We start from the raw sequence: 18,974 nt of genomic DNA on the forward strand, positions 1-18,974 counted from the left end.
ATTAAGAAGTGTAAAGGGTTATTTGAATAATAGTTTTTCAATGAAAGACCTTGGTGAAGCATCGTATATATTAGGCATCAAGATTTATAGAGATAGATCAAGACGTCTAATAGGGCTATCACAGAGTACATACCTGGACAAGATTCTAAAGTGTTTAGAATGAACGAAAGTAAGAAGGGATTCTTACCTATGTTACCAGGCAATGTCTTGAGTAAGACTCAAGGTCCGGCTACGGCAGAAGAAAGAGAAAGGATGAGTCAGATCCCCTATGCCTCGGCAGTAGGCTCTATCATGTATGCCATGCTATGTACAAGACCGGATATAGCACATGCTGTTAGTTTGACTAGCGGATATCAAAGTGATCCAGGAATGGAACACTGGACAGCGGTCAAGAATATCCTGAAGTACTTGAAAAGAACTAAGGATATGTTTCTTTGTTATGGAGGTGACCAAGAGCTCGTTGTAACAAGTTACACCGCTGCAAGTTGGAACACTGATCCTGATGACTCTAAGTCACAGTCTGGGTACGTGTTTATATTGAATGGTGCTGCAGTAAGCTGGGCAAGCTCGAAGCAGTGCACGGTGGCAAAATCCTCAACAGAATCGGAGTACATAGCGGCTTCAGAGGCTTCATCAGAAGCGGTATGGATGAAGAGGTTCATTGTAGAGCTCGGTGTGGTTCCTAGTGCATTGGACCCACTAGTAATCTACTGTGACAACATGGGTGCCATCGCCAATGCACAAGAACCAAGGTCACACAAGAGGCTGAAGCATATCAAGCTGCGTTATCATTCGATTCGCGAGTACATCGAAGATGGAGAAGTAAAGATTTGCAAAGTACACACTAATCTGAATGTAGCAGATCCGTTGACTAAAGCTCTCCCTAGGGCAAAGCATGACGAACACCGAATGCCATGGGTGTTAGGTACCTTACAATGTAATCTAGATTATTGACTCTAGTGCAAGTGGGAGATCGTTGGAGATATGCCCAAGAGGCAATAATAAAAGTGGTTATTATATATCTTTATGTTTATGATAAATGTTTATATACCATGCTATAATTGTATTAACCGAAACATTGATACATGTGTGTTATGTAAACAAACAAATGAGTCCCTAGTAAGCCTCTTTACTAGCTTGTTGATTAATAGATGATTAGTTTCATAATCATAAACATTGGATGTTATTAATGACAAGGTTATATCATTATATGAATGATGTAATGGACACACCCAATTAAGCGTAGCATAAGATCACGTCATTAAGTTATTTGCTATAAGCTTTCGATACATAGTTACCTAGTCCTTATGACCATGAGATCATATAAATCACTTATACCGGAAAGGTACTTTGATTACATCAAACGCCACCTGCGTAAATGGGTGGTTATAAAGGTGGTATTAAGTATCCGGAAAGTATGAGTTGAGGCATATGGATCAACAAGTGGGATTTATCCATCCCGATGACGGATAGATATACTCCGGGCCCTCTCGGTGGAATGTCGTCTAATGTCTTGCAAGCATATGAATAAGTTCATAAGAGACCACATACCACAAGTACGAGTAAAGAGTACTTGTCGGAGACGAGGTTGAACAAGGTATAGAGTGATACCGATGATCAAACCTCGGACAAGTAAAATATCGCGTGACAAAGGGAATTGGTATCGTATGTGAATGGTTCATTCGATCACTAAGTCATCGTTGAATATGTGGGAGCCATTATGGATCTCCCGGATCCCGCTATTGGTTATTGGTCGGAGTGAGTACTCAACCATGTCCGCATAGTTCGCGAACCGTAGGGTGACACACTTAAAGTTGGATATTGAAATGGTAGAACTTGAATATGGAATGGAGTTCGAATATTTGTTCAGAGTCCCGGATGAGATCCCGGACATCACGAGGAGTTCCGGAATGGTCCGGAGAATAAGATTCATATATAGGAAGTCATTTTATGTGATTTAAAATGATCCGGAAGTTTCTATGGAAGGTTCTAGAAGGTTCTAGAAAAGTCCGGAAGAAACCACTAAGGAAGGCGGAGTCCCGAAGGGACTCCACCTCCCATGGCCGGCCAACCCTAAGGGGGAGGAGTCCCAAGTGGACTCCCCAAAGGGGGCCGGCCACCCCCCCACATGGAAGGGGGGAATCCCACCCCAAGTGGGATTCCCACCTTGGGTAAGTTTCCCTATCACATGGAAGGTTTTGGGTTCGGGTCTTATTCGGAGACTTGTAGTCCAACACTTGGGGCTTCCACCTATATAATGAGGGGCCAAGGGGAGGGGGCCGGCCACCCAAACACCATAAGGTGGCCGCACCCCTAGATGGCCGGCGCCCTCTCCCCAAACCCTAGCCGCCCCACTACTCCTTCTTCCCCGCACGCTTAGCGAAGCTCCGCCGGGATTCTCCACCGCCACCGACACCACGCCGTCGTGCCGTCGGATTCAAGAGGAGCTACTACTTCCGCTGCCCGCCGGAACGGGGAGGTGGACGTCGTCTTCATCAACAACCGAACGTGTGACCGAGTACGGAGGTGCTGCCCGTTCGTGGCGCCGTGATCAAGATCTTCTACGCGCTTTTGCAAGCGGCAAGTGAACGTCTACCGCAGCAACAAGAGCCTCATCTTGTAGGCTTTGGAATCTCTTCAAGGGTGAGACTCGATAATCCCCTCGTTGCTACCGTCTTCTAGATTGCATCTTGGCTTGGATTGCGTGTTCGCGGTAGAAATTTTTTTGTTTTCTATGCAACATTATCCTACAGCGCAGGTGCGAGTGAGGGGTTAACCCCTCACTCGCAACCCTAGCTCCGTCGTGCGCCGCCGCCTTCTTGCTTAGCTACGGCGAGCAATTCTACCATGCGCGCCTCCGCATTTCCCCCGCCGCCCTACATGTCGTCTCGCCTCTCCACTTCCGCGTCGCTCGCGAGCGGATCGAAGCGATCCCGCTCGCCGGACAACCTCGTGGACGTGTGTCGGCGGCAGTGCAAGCTGTCCGCCGCCGGGAGCCGGCGCGCGGCGTGCAGGTACGGCGGCTCCCTGCACATGCCGGCGTCGCTCCGCGAGTTCGCGCCGGGCGGCCGCTGGTACAAGGCGGATGCACCGCTCAAGCCGATGAGCGGCCCCGCCTTCAACAAGTGGCATGCGGAGTGGGAGTTCAACCGCCGGTCGAAGGCGGCGTGGGTGGCGAGCACCAGCGGCGGATTCGCGCCGCCAGCCGGCGAGCAGGCGGAGCAGGCGGAGGAGGGGGAAGACACCCTCTTCTTGCAGGCGCTGGCTGCGTCCCTCAAGGACGATGCCGAGAAGAAGGCAGCGGAGGAAGAAGAGAAGGTGCAGGCCATCGCCGTCGTGAAGGAGATGGAGGCGCGGGAGGCGGAGGCGAACTACATCATCGACCTCTCCGACTAGAAGTCGAGATCCATGTAGGATCGTGCAATTCTGTATGTATATATGTTAATCCGTATGTATGAATGACTTGTTAACTTTGGAGGAAACGATCATACCCCTTTGGGGGCATCGGTTGCATGTTATATAGGAGATGGAAAAGCCCTATCTGTGGCATATACAAGGAAGGTGATTACATATGGAAAGGCAAAGGAAGGAAAGGAGACAATCATGTATGTGACCGTTGGAATATAGGCGTTGGTGTACTACACCATACGTTGTACCTGGTCCATACATAATGTGTACAATATTTGATCTAACACCCCCTTAATCTAAACCGCGGAAGAAATGGAGAGGTTGAGATTACGCTTGAACTCCTCAAAGGTCTTCACGGGAAGGGCTTTTGTAAAGCCATCTGCCAACTGATCTTTGCTGGATATAAATTTGATCTCAAGTAACTTTCGTGCAACTCTTTCTCGAACGAAATGAAAATCAATTTCAATATGTTTAGTGCGAGCAGGGAAGACTGGAGTTGCATATAGGTAGGTGGCTCCAAGGTTGTCACACCATAGGCATGGAGTGACATGGAGAGATATTCCAAGCTCACGGAGGAGAGCTTCGACCCAAATTAATTCAGCGGTGGCATTGGCCATGGCCTTATATTCAGCTTCGGTGCTGGAGCGAGAGACGGTGGCTTGTTTGCGAGCACTCCAAGAAATGAGGTTGGGGCGGAAAAATATTGCAAAGCCACCTGTGGAGCGTCTGTCATCAAGACAGCCGGCCCAATCTGCATCTGAAAAGGCACTAAGGAGAGTAGCATTAGATTTTTGAAATGTAATACCAACGTTGAGCGTACCTTGAACATAGCGTAGTATCCGTTTTGCTGCTGTCCAGTGAGTGGTAGTGGGGGCATGAAGAAATTGGCAAATCTTGTTGACCGCGAAGCACAAGTCTCGACGTGTAAGGGTCAAATATTGAAGGGCCCCAACAATACTCCGGTACTGCGTGCTATCCTCGGCTTCAAGAGGTGTACCATCGGTGAGAGACAATTTATCAGTGCTTGAGAGGGGTGTGGGACATGTAGTGCATTTGGTCATGCCAACACGAGAGAGTAAATCAGTTGCATATTTTTGCTGAGATAAATGTAAGCCTTCGGATGTTTTCTTGACTTCAATGCCCAAGAAGAAATGGAGATCACCAAGGTCTTTGAGAGCGAAATCCCCACTCAAATCACGTAGTAGGGCCGAAACAGCCTGATCTGCAGAGCTAGCAACAATTATATCATCAACATAAATTAAGACAAATATGGTTATACCTGACTTCTTGTAGATGAAGAGAGAGGTCTCGGCCTTTGAGGGAATAAAGCCAAGATCATGCAGCTTAGAGCTGAGCTTCGAGAACCATGCACGCGGTGCTTGTTTTAGACCATAGAGCGCCTTGTCAAGTTTGCAAATGTGGTGCGGAAAAGTGGGATTTTCAAACCCAGGTGGTTGCTTCATATAAACTTCCTCTTCCAGAACGCCATGAAGAAACGCGTTCTTGACATCCAATTGGCGAAGACTCCACCCACGAGATACCGAGAGCGCCAAGACAAGGCGAATAGTAGCGGCTTTGACAACGGGACTGAAGGTGTCTTCATAGTCAACACCGTACCGTTGTTTGAAGCCTTTTGCAACAAGACGTGCTTTATACCGTTCAATGGTGCCATCTGCATTTTTCTTGATGCGGTAGACCCACTTGCAATCGATCAAATTTTTGTTGGAGCTAGGGGGTACAAGATGCCATGTCTTGTTTTGGATTAATGCGTCATACTCTTCTTGCATTGCATTGTGCCATTTTGTATCACCCAATGCTTCTGAGATATTTCTTGGTTCTCCTGTAGAGGTTAGCAGGCCATAGCGAATAGTACCATCGGTGTAAATTTTCGGATTAGATATACCTTTTTGTAGTCGTGTACGAGGTCCGGGTGCAGAAGGTGGTGCAGGATCCGGCTGCACAGAGGATCCTGAGGAGATTTGCCCATTTGCATGCCCAGATCCCGGTGGTGCAGAGGATCCCGTGGACCCGGCTGACACAGAGTTTGCAGCAGCCGCAGGCGATCCAGTGGCCGTCTGTGTGGTTGTTGGCGTAGAAGAGGTTGCCGCAGAAGATCCCGGAGAATTTGCCGCAGTTGCCGCAGAAGATCCTGGAGTCCTTGATGCGGCCGTTGGGGAGGCGATGGAGGCCGCAGAGAATCCTGGAGAACCCTCCGCGTGGGCCTCCAGGTCGAGCCGTTGGCGCGGAGACCGAGCGGGGACCGCGTCCTCCTCCGTGATTTGCTGGGCGTGATCGACGCGGGATGGATCCGAGGCAGGCTGGGCCACCACTACAGCTGGGGGCGGCGACGTGGCGAACGCGGGATCGCCTAGGCGCGGATCACGCGTGGTGACCGTTGGGCGCGCCGAGCGAGACTGCCGCGCGTCCAGGTGATCTGATGGCGCGTGATCCGAGGCGGTTGCGTGATCCGAGGCAGATTCTGCCGCAGAAAAATCAGCCCCGTGATCTGTGCAGATGTTTTCCGTTGCAGTTTCTGAATTTGCACCGTTTGAGTCCGTTGTAGCTCCGTTTTCGGTGAAATCTTTACCTGTAGGTCTGGAATTTGGTGCTGGAGCGGCTCCTCTGGTTGGCATGTCCTGCATAGGGTCAGTAGATGGCACAATGTACATATGATCATGATTAGGCACACCCGCACTAGGAGACGATGGGGATGAATTATTTTGCGAAATAAGTAAGATTTCTTCGCGAAGTCTAGCGCCGGAATTTGGATTGAGTGAAGCAAAAGGGAATATATTTTCATCAAAAACGACGTCACGAGAAATGTAGACTCTCCCAGTGGAAATGTCGAGACACTTGACGCCTTTGTGAAGAGGACTATAGCCGAGAAAAACGCATTGCTTGGAGCGAAAAGAAAGTTTGCGCTTATTGTAGGGGCGAAGATTAGGCCAGCAAGCGCAGCCAAAAATGCGAAGAGATGTATAGTTGGGTTTGATATTGAGAAGTTTTTCCGTGGGTGTAGCAAAGTTGAGAACTTTGGTGGGTAATAAATTGATAAGAAATGTCGCCGTGAGGAATGCTTCATCCCAAAATTTGAGAGGCATTGATGCATTTGCAAGTAAGGATAGGCCTACTTCAACAATGTGGCGATTCTTGCGTTCTGCGGAGCCATTTTGTTGGTGTGCATGAGGACACGAAACATGGTGAGTAATACCAACTTTTTGAAAGAAAGAGTTGAGTTTTTCATATTCACCACCCCAATCAGTCTGCATAGTGATGATTTTTCGATTAAATTTGCGTTCAACTAATTGTTGGAAATTGAGAAAGGCTTGATAAACATCAGAACGTTTCTTGAGCAAATAAATCCATGTGAATTTGCTAAAATCATCAATAAAGCTTACATAGTACGAATGTTTTCCAACAGAGGTAGGTGCCGGTCCCCATACATCGGAGAAAATTTGTTCCAATGGAACGGTAGAAATACTAGTGGAGGTGGGATAAGGCAATTGATGACTTTTGGCCTGTTGGCATGGATCACAAACATAAGGATTTATTTCATGTGAATGAGGAAGATTATTACGACGAAGAATTTGTTGAACAACAAACGAAGATGGATGTCCTAGTCGGCGATGCCATGTAGAGGAGGATGGCTTGATGGTGACGAAGGCTTGCTTGGGAGACCCCGCGAAGATAGGCATGAGAGGATATAAGCCATCATGACATGGTTCTTTAAAGACGATTTGCTTCGTGGCCCGATCCTTAATCAAAAAGAAGAATGGGTGAATTTCAACAAAGGCATTATTGTCAAGAGCAATTTTGTGAGCAGAGAGTAAATTTTTGGAGGCACTAGGCACATGTAGAATATTGCGAAGATGAATGGAACTATGCGGGGTGTGCAAAATCGAATGACCAATATGTTTAATTGCCATACCTTGACCACTAGCATTGTAGACTTGATCATGTCCCTTGTATGGTTCATGAGTAGAGAGCTTGCTCAATTCACTAGTCAAGTGATTTGTGGCGCCTGTATCCATGTACCAATTTGTGTCAACACCATATGAAGCCATGTGCGCACCTTTGTTGTCGGTGTGGGTGTCATCATCATCATCATCATTATCACCATAGCGCCACCAGCACTCGGATGCGGGGTGCCCGTCTTTCTTGCAAATTTGGCATTGGACGTCTTGATATGGCGAGGGCTTGCGGTAGCCACGACCACGGCCGCGACCCCCCTGGGTGGCGGACGGCGACCACCATCCTGAGTGTCATGGCGACGTGGAGGGTGACCACGCTGCTGGTTGCGGCCACCACCATAGTTGTTGTGGCCGCCACCATAGGAGACGTGGCGGTAACCACCTCCATGCCCAGGGCGCGTGCCACGGCCACGAGCCACAGCGTTTGCCGATGAGGTGAAGGTGCCAGAGGGCTGCTCGGACTCGGAGAGCATGGTTTGGTGATAGTCGTAGGCCATGAGCTGATTGCACACATCAGCGGAGGTGGTGGAGGGGTTGGCGTTGACGGCGGCGACGATGGCGTTGTAGTCCGATCCCAAACCGGCGAGGATGTACTCCTTGAGTTCGACGTCGGAGATGACTCTGCCCGCAGCAGCAAGCTCCGAGGAGAATCCCTTCATCTTGGTGATGTACACGCCAGCAGTGAGGGTTCTTGGTGTTGGTGAGGCCGGCACGAAGCATCCCGACACGAGCCTGGGATTGTGCGGAGAACATGTCTCCGAGGGTCTTCCATATCTCTGCGGCATGCTCGAAACCAAGAACATCGGCGAGTATATCAGGGGACAAAGTTTTGAGCAGGTAACTTACGACCTGCTGATCCCGCGAAATCCAAACGCCATAGGCTGGATTGGGGATGGTGATCTTCTTCTGGGCCTCATCTTCAACCTCCAGAGTTTTTGGAGGCGCCGGGTCGGAGCCGTCAAGCAGCCCCATGACCTGCGCTCCTCGCAAGGCGGGCAGCACTTGCGCCTTCCACAGGAGATGATTCTCCCGCGAGAGCTTGTCGGATGGTGGTGCTCCAAGGGCCGCCGCCAAAGAGGTCGTGGACGAGGAGGACGCCATCGGGAGGGAGGGAGGCAGCGAGCGCGTCGCTGTTCTTTTCTTCGTCCGTGTCGAGGAAGAAGTCCTCGCTCGAGGGGACACCGATCGGGAGGAGATCGATCGGTTTTTTTTTTCGGTGGAGTCTAGAGGGATGAGGGAAGAGGTTGGTCTGATACCATGTTAACTTTGGAGGAAACGATCATACCTCTTTGGGGGCATCGGTTGCATATTATATAGGAGATGGAAAAGCCCCATCTGTGGCATATACAAGGAAGGTGATTACATATGGAAAGGCAAAGGAAGGAAAGAAGACAATCATGTATGTGACCGTTGGAATATAGCCGTTGGTGTACTACACCATACGTTGTACCTGGTCCATACATATATGTACAATATTTGATCTAACATGACTATCTATGAACTATAAATATGAACAAGTTTTCTGGGATTTTAAAATTTTCAAATTTACGGGGTGAAATATGGGGTCTGCTAGATGGAACGATCTAGCTAGGAGCAATTTTTTTATAAATGACGAAATACTCGCGTTTTACGGGGCAGAAAAGTAGGGGGCTGCTAGACATGCTCTTAGCGAAGCACGTGATCTGAACAGGCAGCCAGCTCGAATCACATCTGGTACGGAGTTGCTGCTAGAGTTTGATCTGCCCGGCTCCAAGGATCTAAGGCCTTGTTCTCGGTTAGGTTAAACCTGTTCGTTTGCGTTAAAACGAACACGCGAGACTATGGGGTAATTTCTCTACCGAGCAGCTCTAGCTCCCCGCCGACGGACGACCATGAGAAGGTGGGGGAGGCTGTCATCGGCGACGGCATGGACGAGGAGGGGAATGCCATTGTTGACGACGGCCATGACGAGGAGGAGGAAGAGGAAGAGGATGGATATGCCAGAAGGAGATGGCTGGAGGCGAAGGAGGCGGCGGTGGTAAAGAAGGAGGCAAGGGCCCAGACAAAGCCGAAGGCGGAGACGCAGCAGGCGTGCACTGACGATGATGAAGACACCAATGACTACTCGTCGGAGGGGCATGGACGGACACACATGGTGGGCCGTGGCCTACCCCAAAATTTTAAGGATTTTTTGTACTACCCCAAAAAAAGAGCTTGGCCCAACTGCCTAAGTGACTTTTTTTTTGTTTTGCATCGAAAGCAAAACGCCCAAGTCACTTTTTTTTGTGAGTGGAGGCCAATCCGCACCAACTGACTATGTCCAATGCATTTGCTTGTTCTCTAATCTAATAAAAAAACATGAGAAGATAAATCAGGTGCCTTCATGGTGATCCAAAAAAATCCTGAAGATTGGTCATCATAAAGGAAGGAGATTTGTAAGAAAAAAAAGCCAGAATCTTATTAGCTCAATTTATTTCTATTTAAATAAGCATGTAAAAAATTACCAGTACCAAGATTTGACCTCCAGTCTGATTTTACAAATATTGGCTATGTATACTGTTTTACTCATTGCAAACTTTTAACACAGTTACGGGAGTGCAAAAAAAATTAAAATTGTGCCCACCTCCAATTTTTTTCTACGTCCGCCACTGCGGAGGGGGACCTAGGCTCATCGAATGCCATAAGCGTCTCTGTAAGGATGACGAGACACGGGGCCTTCAAAGATGAAGCAGCTAGTTTATAAGTTAGTTGGAACATATATTTTTTCAGGCAGTTTCTATGTTTAATTTATTTCAACATGTTGCACTTCTTTTAAAATCTCGATTCTACCTAGAAATGTGAATATCTCAATAGTGTTTACCATGATGAAGATTCTTTTTCCTCTATTTTCAAAATAGAGCACATGCCGCCCTCGCCGGACGAAATGCACCAGGCCACTGGGGCTGCTCCCCACGCAAACGGACAATCTTGGCCTGGCGACAATTTCGATGTTCGTGAGGCGACGCAAATGGACAATCTTGGCCTGGCGACAATTTCAATGTTCGCGAGGCGAAGCAAATAGACGCAGCCGGTCGATTTTAACGTCCGATTTGCATCGCCCCGTTGGAGATGCCCTAAGATATGCTATGTATAAAGCTATGTTATCTTCTCTGATTTTCTATTTGCAAGGTAGACATTGTTATGGGCATCAGCAGAAGGACTCGACAAGCTAAACTTTGCACGTAATATCGACTTATAGTACAAGAAAAAGAACTCTAGAATAACTTAAACTCTAGCCTGGATGTCGTATATACAGCTAGGTAGGGGCAATTGCTGGGCCGAACCTAACTCTTTCGGTCAGTTGGTCTTCTTTTTGTTTCCTTTTCCTTTTATTCTTATCTTTTCCAGAATTTGTATTAGGCATCTAAATTGACTCAAATAAATTTCTAAATTTTTTAAAAATTCAGATCATGGTTTTAGGACATTATGGAATACTTTTCCATTCCAAGAAAAAAAATACAAGAATATATTCTATACACTTGTTGGCCTTATAGGCCATTAACAAGATTGTAATAGGAATTTAGGTTTATGCAACGAAAACATTAAAATCTTTTAAAACCGAAACTTTTACATGCATGAATTTGAAAATTCCCAGATTTTGGGATGTTACAATATTTGCTCCGTTTAAGCTCAGCTGAAATACGGCATGTAAGCAATTAATTATGCATAGCAAGATCGAGCTCAAAGCATACAAGATACTACGTGAACGATTACTCGAGATCAAATTAACTCTTCCTCTCTCTGAAAAAAGTAAAGGACAAGTAATTGCGTTGGGCTGGACAAGTCGAAGCGACCAAATTAACATGAAATACTGAAAAACTACTTTAAGTCGATAACGAAGTGGATGGAGTCCCCGTCTTGGATGTTATAGTCGGCGAGGGTGCCGTCATCCTGCAGCAGTTGATTGGCGAAGATGAGGAGCTGCATGTGCAATGGAACATCCCGTATCTGTGCCTTCACACTGCCTATGGTGTCGGAGCTCTCAACATCGAGCGTACAGGTGGGCGGGGTCATCATCCTCTTGACGTGGATTTTCATCTGTCGAACAGCAAATCCCAACATGAGCGATATTCCTAGCTAGTAGTAATACTGGTAGACACTAATTAGTGATCATGCAGCTGGCCGGGTAGCTTACCTTGAACAGAACCAAAGTCGTACCGCGGCGCGCCGGCGATTCGTGGGCGGCGGTTGGCCTCTGCGCCTTTTTTTTTTTTTTGGCTCCGTCAAAGTTGGAGATCGATCGGTCGGGTTGCGTTGGTGGGGGCAAAGCAGCCCGTCGATCGATATATATACAGGCTACAGCGCCACCATGGAGCGAGCGTCCGACTCCGACTCCGACTCCTTGGCGAAGTACGTGCCGCTTTCCGGAACCGGCACAGAGCTCGTGATCTGAACAGGCAACTAGCTGGAACAACATCTGGTAGACTGGTACGGAGTTTGATATCGTTTTCCGTTAATTTCTCTCAGCGCACTCTGCAATCACATCAATAGTTTGTTGTTAACTAGCCGCCGCTGGTGCAGGTTGTTGTTTGCAGCCCATCTTCTTTTTGAACCTCCCTAACTGCTACTTCTCTCAACAGCTAGCAATGGAGACACGAGCAGTTTTGGTACCGGCTGCCTCTCACAGCCAGCTTTTCTCTTCTTTATTTCTCTCCTCCTGCAATAAACTCGCTTGTTACTACCTCCGTCTCAAGGAATAAGGCGCACACGTATTTCAAAACGAACTTTGACCATAAAAATTGAGCAACAAAATCGTGGTTATATTATGTGTAAATAGTATCGTTGGATTCATATTGAAAAGCACTTTCTAATGATGCTAATTTTATAGAAACAATCTTTATATATTTGAAGTAATTCTTGGTCAAATGAAAAGCACGTAAAACGAGAGCGCCTTATTCCTTTAATCGGAGGTAGTATTAGTTAACAGTAAAACTCAACTACCTACGCCCATCCACAGAGATTTGGTGCCCTGAGCCATCCGATCAAGCGGATGAACGTTCCAGATCAGTTGGTCATCCACTTCAGCGACCTCGCAACCCTCTCGCTGTTTTACTGTGCCGGCCCGTGCGTTCTGGAAGAGCCAACATCTCTGGGCCGCTACTCCATCGACTGAGCTGGACACCTTGTCGTTAACCGGGCCGAGATTCTGGTTAACTGGACCCCAAAAGCCTGCAGAATGCTTAGTGCAACACCGAAACAACACCGTAGCCGTAGTGGCATAGTCTATCGTTTCGGTGGAAAAAAAACAGAGAACGTGATGTGGCGAGCGAGGGCAGGGGAATACGGCGATGCGGCCCGTCCCTGCAATCCGATGCTGGTTGGACGAAAGGGAAGCGGAGAAGGCGGGTCATCGAACAGGCGCCGACTTGCCCGCCGGCCACGGCACCAGCAGCCGCTTCCGCTTCCATGTAACGGGAGATTGATGACCCGGTGGGCGTTCACCGTCCTTCCATTAATTCGTGTGCAGGAAGCTCGCCCCTTCCTCTCCTTCAGTTCCGCTATAAAATCTTTCGTATGGTGTGTACTTTCTGCACCCGTATATTCTTCATATTGATTGGGTTTCTCTTGTCCTATGGCTGATTCATCACAAAGGTAAGGATTGGATTTCTGGATTGCTGCACCGACGAAGCTGATACCCCTTCTTACCACTAATTATGTTCTTATTAGTGTTTATTTACATGGTTAGTTCCTAACCTTAGAAGGTACTCGTGGTGTTAGCAGGTACATTCGGGATTGTGGGGATTGTTTCCTGGTACAACTATGTTCAGTTTCCATTCGTAGCCTCTTTCTCCCGCCTTTCCGACAACATTGCAACTCCATTTTCCACGAGCAGAGCCAAATTCCCACTCGGAAGGAGTGTCACCGTAGCAGCTTTATATTTGCATTCTTCCAATTGTGAATAATCTGGATAGTAGATGGTTCATTATTTTGTCGACCTGAGGTTGCCACTAGGTTTCTTTAAATTTTTATTATTTCAACATGCTATAAAGTTTTTGAGCAAACATTTTCAGATATGCTGAATTTGATAGACATGGATTTTAGGTTATTTCTTCACTGGTTTTTCACTTTGGCAGGGACATCCTCCTCTTGGACTGCACCTTCCGTCGCTAATTTAGGGCTACCCTAAATTTCAAGTTGTTTGAAATAAACATTTTCATCATCTTTAAGCTTGGCTTAATTTTATATGTAAATTAGCTTGTAGATATCAACTCGCTAATTGTAAGCATGATGAAGAGTTGCAAACCAGGGATTTTCCTCTGCTCAAAATAGTTTTCAGGGCATCTCTTCTATTTTTCTTGGGTTGTATTCTGATGGGTCAGGGTTATAGATTGCTACATTCATTGAGTGCACGTGTTCTTCTGGTGCATTTGAATATAATACTATCTTTTTTCATAGCTGTCGCTTTACAGGGGCAGCAAGCAGGATTACCTGCAAGGGTCCTGATATTGTAACTTTGGAGAAGACAGGTCCTGAAGAACACTGATTTTCTGCTTCCATGGTTATCAAGCACCTATATATGCCTCAATAAAGGAAGGTTCTAATGTCTGCACAGATTCGACATGAAGTAGTCAAGCTTAGCATAACATAAAAAAATGGCGTCACTGTATGTTGATCCTTTCTACTGACATTTGTTATGTGCACTACCCTGTCTTAGCCAAGGTCTGCAGTCTATTGCTCGGTGCTAAATTGCTAATATATTCGGACAAAAGGACATGTAATTTATGTTTTATGCAAACTGCATAGTTCTTCTAATCATATATTTTACTTAATAATATTTTTAACTTTCGATTTGAACTGTCTAGATGGGCTCCAAGCCATAGTTTTTTAATTGCTTGATATCATTGAAGTTACTATAAAACGAATCATTAGATGTACTTCCTACTCACGGAAATACAAGCAGCATTTTCGTGTTTCTTTGTTGGAGGTTAATTTATTTTTGACATGAAAGCAGCATACAGTATTTGGTTTCCTCATCAATAGCAACGACCCAAACTCAGTTCATCTTCTAGATCATGCCCTAGCTCGCTGCAGCCGTTTCCAGCGCCACCGCTGCAAACTGCCGGTCGTTCCCACTGTGAACGTCTTCCGACTAATTGGCACTAAACTCTTGATGCTGTCAAACATTCTGACAAATGATTTTCCAATGTTTATGCGGCATCAAGTGACTGGATTATAATATATATGATTTGTATTTGAAGTTACTGTGCATATCCAACAACCAAACCTGCAAAAGAAATTATAAATGCAAAGTACTATGTGTCATCATATCAAGTAGTCAAAGAGGTTACAGGTTCATTTTGGGGAATACCAGTAGCATCATTGTGCGTAGATATTATAGTTGATAGTGTTAATCCCATCCATTGTGTTGGGCCTTGCATATAACTGCTGATTTATGCAGCTATAGATTGTGGTGGTAACAAAGTTTATATCGAGTTTTCGCATTTTCGTATTGCAACAAATATGATAGTGCTCCTTCGGTAAAGATTGTTAGAAGGTTCCCAAACATTCCATTTCTCTACCAAACATCTTTTCCTCATCATTGTGTTTACCACCAAGTTGCACTTTTCATGATCTGAATATCATTATGCACTTGAAGCATGAATCGCTGGGTACTGAAATGGCAATAATAGATTATTGATAGGATTTTCCATTTATTGCTACCTCTTTTCCTTGATGTTATTACGGATATAGACTTTGCAATTCACCTCTATTTCCTTGTGGTTCTTTTGTTTGTAGGTACCATTTAGACATAAATATTTTTGGGGAAGGTGTTATTCCTGTTTTTTCATGAAAAAATAATAATATTGAGGCACACGAGTCACAGGTGGCATTGAAGTAATTGGCTTCAGTCATGCTGCATAATATGGTTGTCCACCTCCATTTTGATGTAAAACTTATCTGACGAAGGTATGCATGCCTCTGCCATTTTGCTTTCCTAAACCTTAAAGTCTTTCACGATTGTCGTATTGCCAGTTGGTGCCACCTTTCATTTTGTTGCAAGATGGTACTGTTGATGCATCATCAACACAATGAGATGTGTGTGTGTTTGAGATACACAAAGTAGGATAGCATGCCAGGTTAAGGTCCTTAAAGATCACTGATTGATGACCAAGGAGTGTCTTGTGTCTTCAGTAGCTCAGTGCTAAAAGCGCATTTCTTGCTGCTATAGAATGCTAACATGATCTTCGAATGGTCATTTTCATCCCAACTAAGTGTAATGATTTGTGCAGAATACTTTAGTTTTGAATTACATAGTATTGCTCAAGCAACTGCTGCGCGTACACTCTACCACGGTCCTCCTGGTTTCACAGAAAATGCGACACCACCACCTCCTGATCTTGAAAAGTTATGAACCTCTGTTTTGAATCCGAACGCTCGACTGGGCGAAAAAAAATGCAAACCAATTTCTCTCTTCAAGGATGCACTTTACCAGTCTCTATGGCAACTTCATCGGGGAAAAACATACTTTTGAACATTTGTATAAATTTAGTTTTTTGGCTGCCCCGGTGTAGTTAAGTGTTATCTAGGATAACACCACATGGTCTATAATAACATGTGAACCAATTTTTGCTGTGTATTTTCCAAAAACTATAAAAGTTCCATGTTTTTTCTTTGAACCGTCAAAATTACATACTTTCTATTGAAACAAAGGGGGTCTAATCGCCACTAATAGGTCTGAAAATTTCCTTTACTGCCGGTTTTGTGTCAGATTCTTGAATAAATTGACACGGATGATCGTTGCCGCATCTAATAAAATGATCTGATCTGGGTCGCTGTCTGCACTATATGTGGATTATCCTTTTTATAAAAAGGTTAAAATTTCTCATTTAGATTACTAACTGGCGCATTTCATGATTTCGTAGATGATATCCTTACGAGAAATGGACGGGCGCAACAACGTGCGCCATCATGGTCTAGTAATACTTTAAGTAGACTCACTCAAAGCATCTCTAGCATATCCCCTACTCCCAAACCCCATATGCACCGATCTAGACTACCCCAAACGATATATACAGGTTGACATTTGGGAGCGCAGCTCAGAAATGCCATAAACAAACTGCATAATTGAAACATTCATTCGCGACAGGTACATAGAGGAGATAAACCGCAGAGCCTAGTGCTCCGCTTCTCTATGTTAATGGCGCCGCTGCGGCCGGTAAACAAAATGGAGCTCACCGGAGAGCTACGTGCTGCCGCGGTGGAGTCGGCAGCCTTGTTGATGTCAAGCTCGATGTTCGCGGAGCCACTCCGCCTTCTTCTTGGCGTAGTCCTCCGTGCATTCGCCGGGGTCGAACCGCCGTGCCGGGGACGGGGCGCTTGAACTCGGTTCAGAGAAGGTGAGGCGACGCGGCGTCGAGGAGCTCGATGCCAACATATCGCAGGAGCTTGAGCGGCGGATCTCGCGACCTCGACGCCTCGAGCTCGCTGTAGTACTGTGACTCGCGCCGCGCGAACGCGCGCGGCAGCTTGAGTCCCTTGTTGAAGCCAGCGGTACGACCCGCGTATGCGGGTGGCGTCGGAGGCGCACCGCTGGTGCTCAAGCTCCTCGGCAGTGAGCTTGCATGCGGGGCGGATCCAGCGCCGCCCACCCTCCCTCAGCCCGCAGCCTCCTCGACCACCGCCGGACACCATGGCTTGCAGATTTCTCGTCGGCCCGCGTGGATTGCTCATCGACGGAAGCGGAGCGGGCAGAGAGACGGATGGGGTTCGGCCCCCATTCGCGGCCACCGAGTGCCATATATAGCTACTAGTGGAAAATAGGGAATCAATCCCGGTGCATTTGGGCTTTAGTCCCGGTTTTGAAACAGGGACTAACCTTCGGGATTAAAGATTTTTCCCTATAGTTCCATTTCAAAGATAAATCGGGGCTAAAGGGTGCTCCACATGGTGCGGCCAGGGGGCTCGTGGTGGAGGACCTTTGGTCCCGGTTCATCATACGAACCATGATTAAAGGGTCTCTGCAGCGACAGAGGAAATGACCGTTTCTCTGCCGCGGCAGAGGTTTCGGGTGAGCAGCGTTTCTCTGTCGCGGCAGAATTTCATGGTTTTATGTTAATCATTCAAATCTGCAATGCATACATCATTGAAGAAAGCACAACATCGTCATGAATATATAAACATCGTCATGAAATACAATACATGTAATGCATATTTACAATATAAAGTCGATCCTCTTTACCACATCTCTATTTTCTATCCCTAATGTCATATATGATCTTCCGATGGTACGCGATCCAGTTGAAGCTATGATCTCCCTAATAAAGAATCCCGCAATTTCCTGTTGAATTGCTCGTATGCCCCCTACTGGTCCCGGTTCGTCGATATATACAGGTTGACATTTGGGAGCGCAGCTTAGAAATGCCATAAACAAACTGCATAATTGAAACATTCATTTGCGACAGGTACATAGAGGAGATAAACCGCAGAGCCTATTGCTCCGCTTCTCTATGTTAATGGCGCCGCTGCGGCCGGTAAACAAAATGGAGCTTACCGGAGAGCTAACGTGCTTCCGCGGTGGAGTCGGCAGCCTTGTTGATGTCAAGCTCGATGTTCGCGGAGCCACTCCGCCATCTTCTTGGCGTAGTCCTCCGTGCATTCGCCGGGGTCGAACCGCCGTGCCGGGGACGGGGCGCTTGAACTCGGTTCGGAGAAGGTGAGGCAACGCGGCGTCGAGGAGCTCGATGCCAACATATCGCAAGAGCTTGAGCAGCGGATCTCGCGACCTCGACGCCTCGAGCTCGCTGTAGTACTGTGACTCGCGCCGCGCGAACGCGCACGGCAGCTTGAGCCCCTTGTTGAAGCCAGCGGTACGACCCGCGTATGCGGGTGGCGTCGGAGGCGCACCGCTGGTGCTCAAGCTCCTCGGCAGTGAGCTTGCATGCGAGGCAGATCCAGCGCCGCCCACCCTCCCTCAGCCAGCAGCCTCCTCGACCACCGCCGGACACCATGGCTTGCAGATTTCTCGTCGGCCCGCGTGGATTGCTCATCGACGGAAGCGGAGCGGGCAGAGAGACGGATGGGGTTCGGCCCCCATTCGCAGCCACCGAATGCCATATATAGCTACTAGTCGAAAATAGGGAATCAATCCCGGTGCATTTGGGCTTTAGTCCCGGTTTTGAAACAGGGACTAACCTTCGGGATTAAAGATTTTTCCCTATAGTTCCAATTCAAAGATAAATCGGGGCTAAAGGGTGCTCCACATGGTGCGGCCAGGGGGCTCGTGGTGGAGGACCTTTGGTCCCGGTTCATCATACGAACCATGATTAAAGGGTCTCTGCAGCGGCAGAGGAAATGGCCGTTTCTCTACCGCGGCAGAGGTTTCGGGTGAGCAGCGTTTCTCTGTCGCGGTAGAATTTCATGGTTTTATGTTAATCATTCAAATCTGCAATGCATACATCATTCAAGAAAGCACAACATCGTCATGAATATATAAACATCGTCATGAAATACAATACATGTAATGCATATTTACAATATAAAGTCGATCCTCTTTACCACATCTCTATTTTCTATCCCTAATGTCATATATGATCTTCCGATGGTACGCGTTCCAGTTGAAGCTATGATCTCCCTAAC

At 47.0% G+C, this 18,974-nt stretch overlaps 1 long non-coding RNA gene across 1 annotated transcript; it reads left to right on the forward strand.

Moving 5' to 3' along the window:
- Window positions 1–12,945: 12,945 nt before the first annotated feature.
- LOC124655473 lies at window positions 12,946–14,056 on the forward strand. Its single transcript, XR_006988696.1, has 2 exons — window positions 12,946–12,989; window positions 13,116–14,056. It is a non-coding gene; the product is annotated as an uncharacterized LOC124655473 (long non-coding RNA).
- Window positions 14,057–18,974: the final 4,918 nt, after the last annotated feature.

The sequence above is a fragment of the Lolium rigidum genome, chromosome 5 (genome assembly GCF_022539505.1).
Source record: "Lolium rigidum isolate FL_2022 chromosome 5, APGP_CSIRO_Lrig_0.1, whole genome shotgun sequence".
NCBI classification, from domain to species: Eukaryota; Viridiplantae; Streptophyta; class Magnoliopsida; order Poales; family Poaceae; genus Lolium; species Lolium rigidum.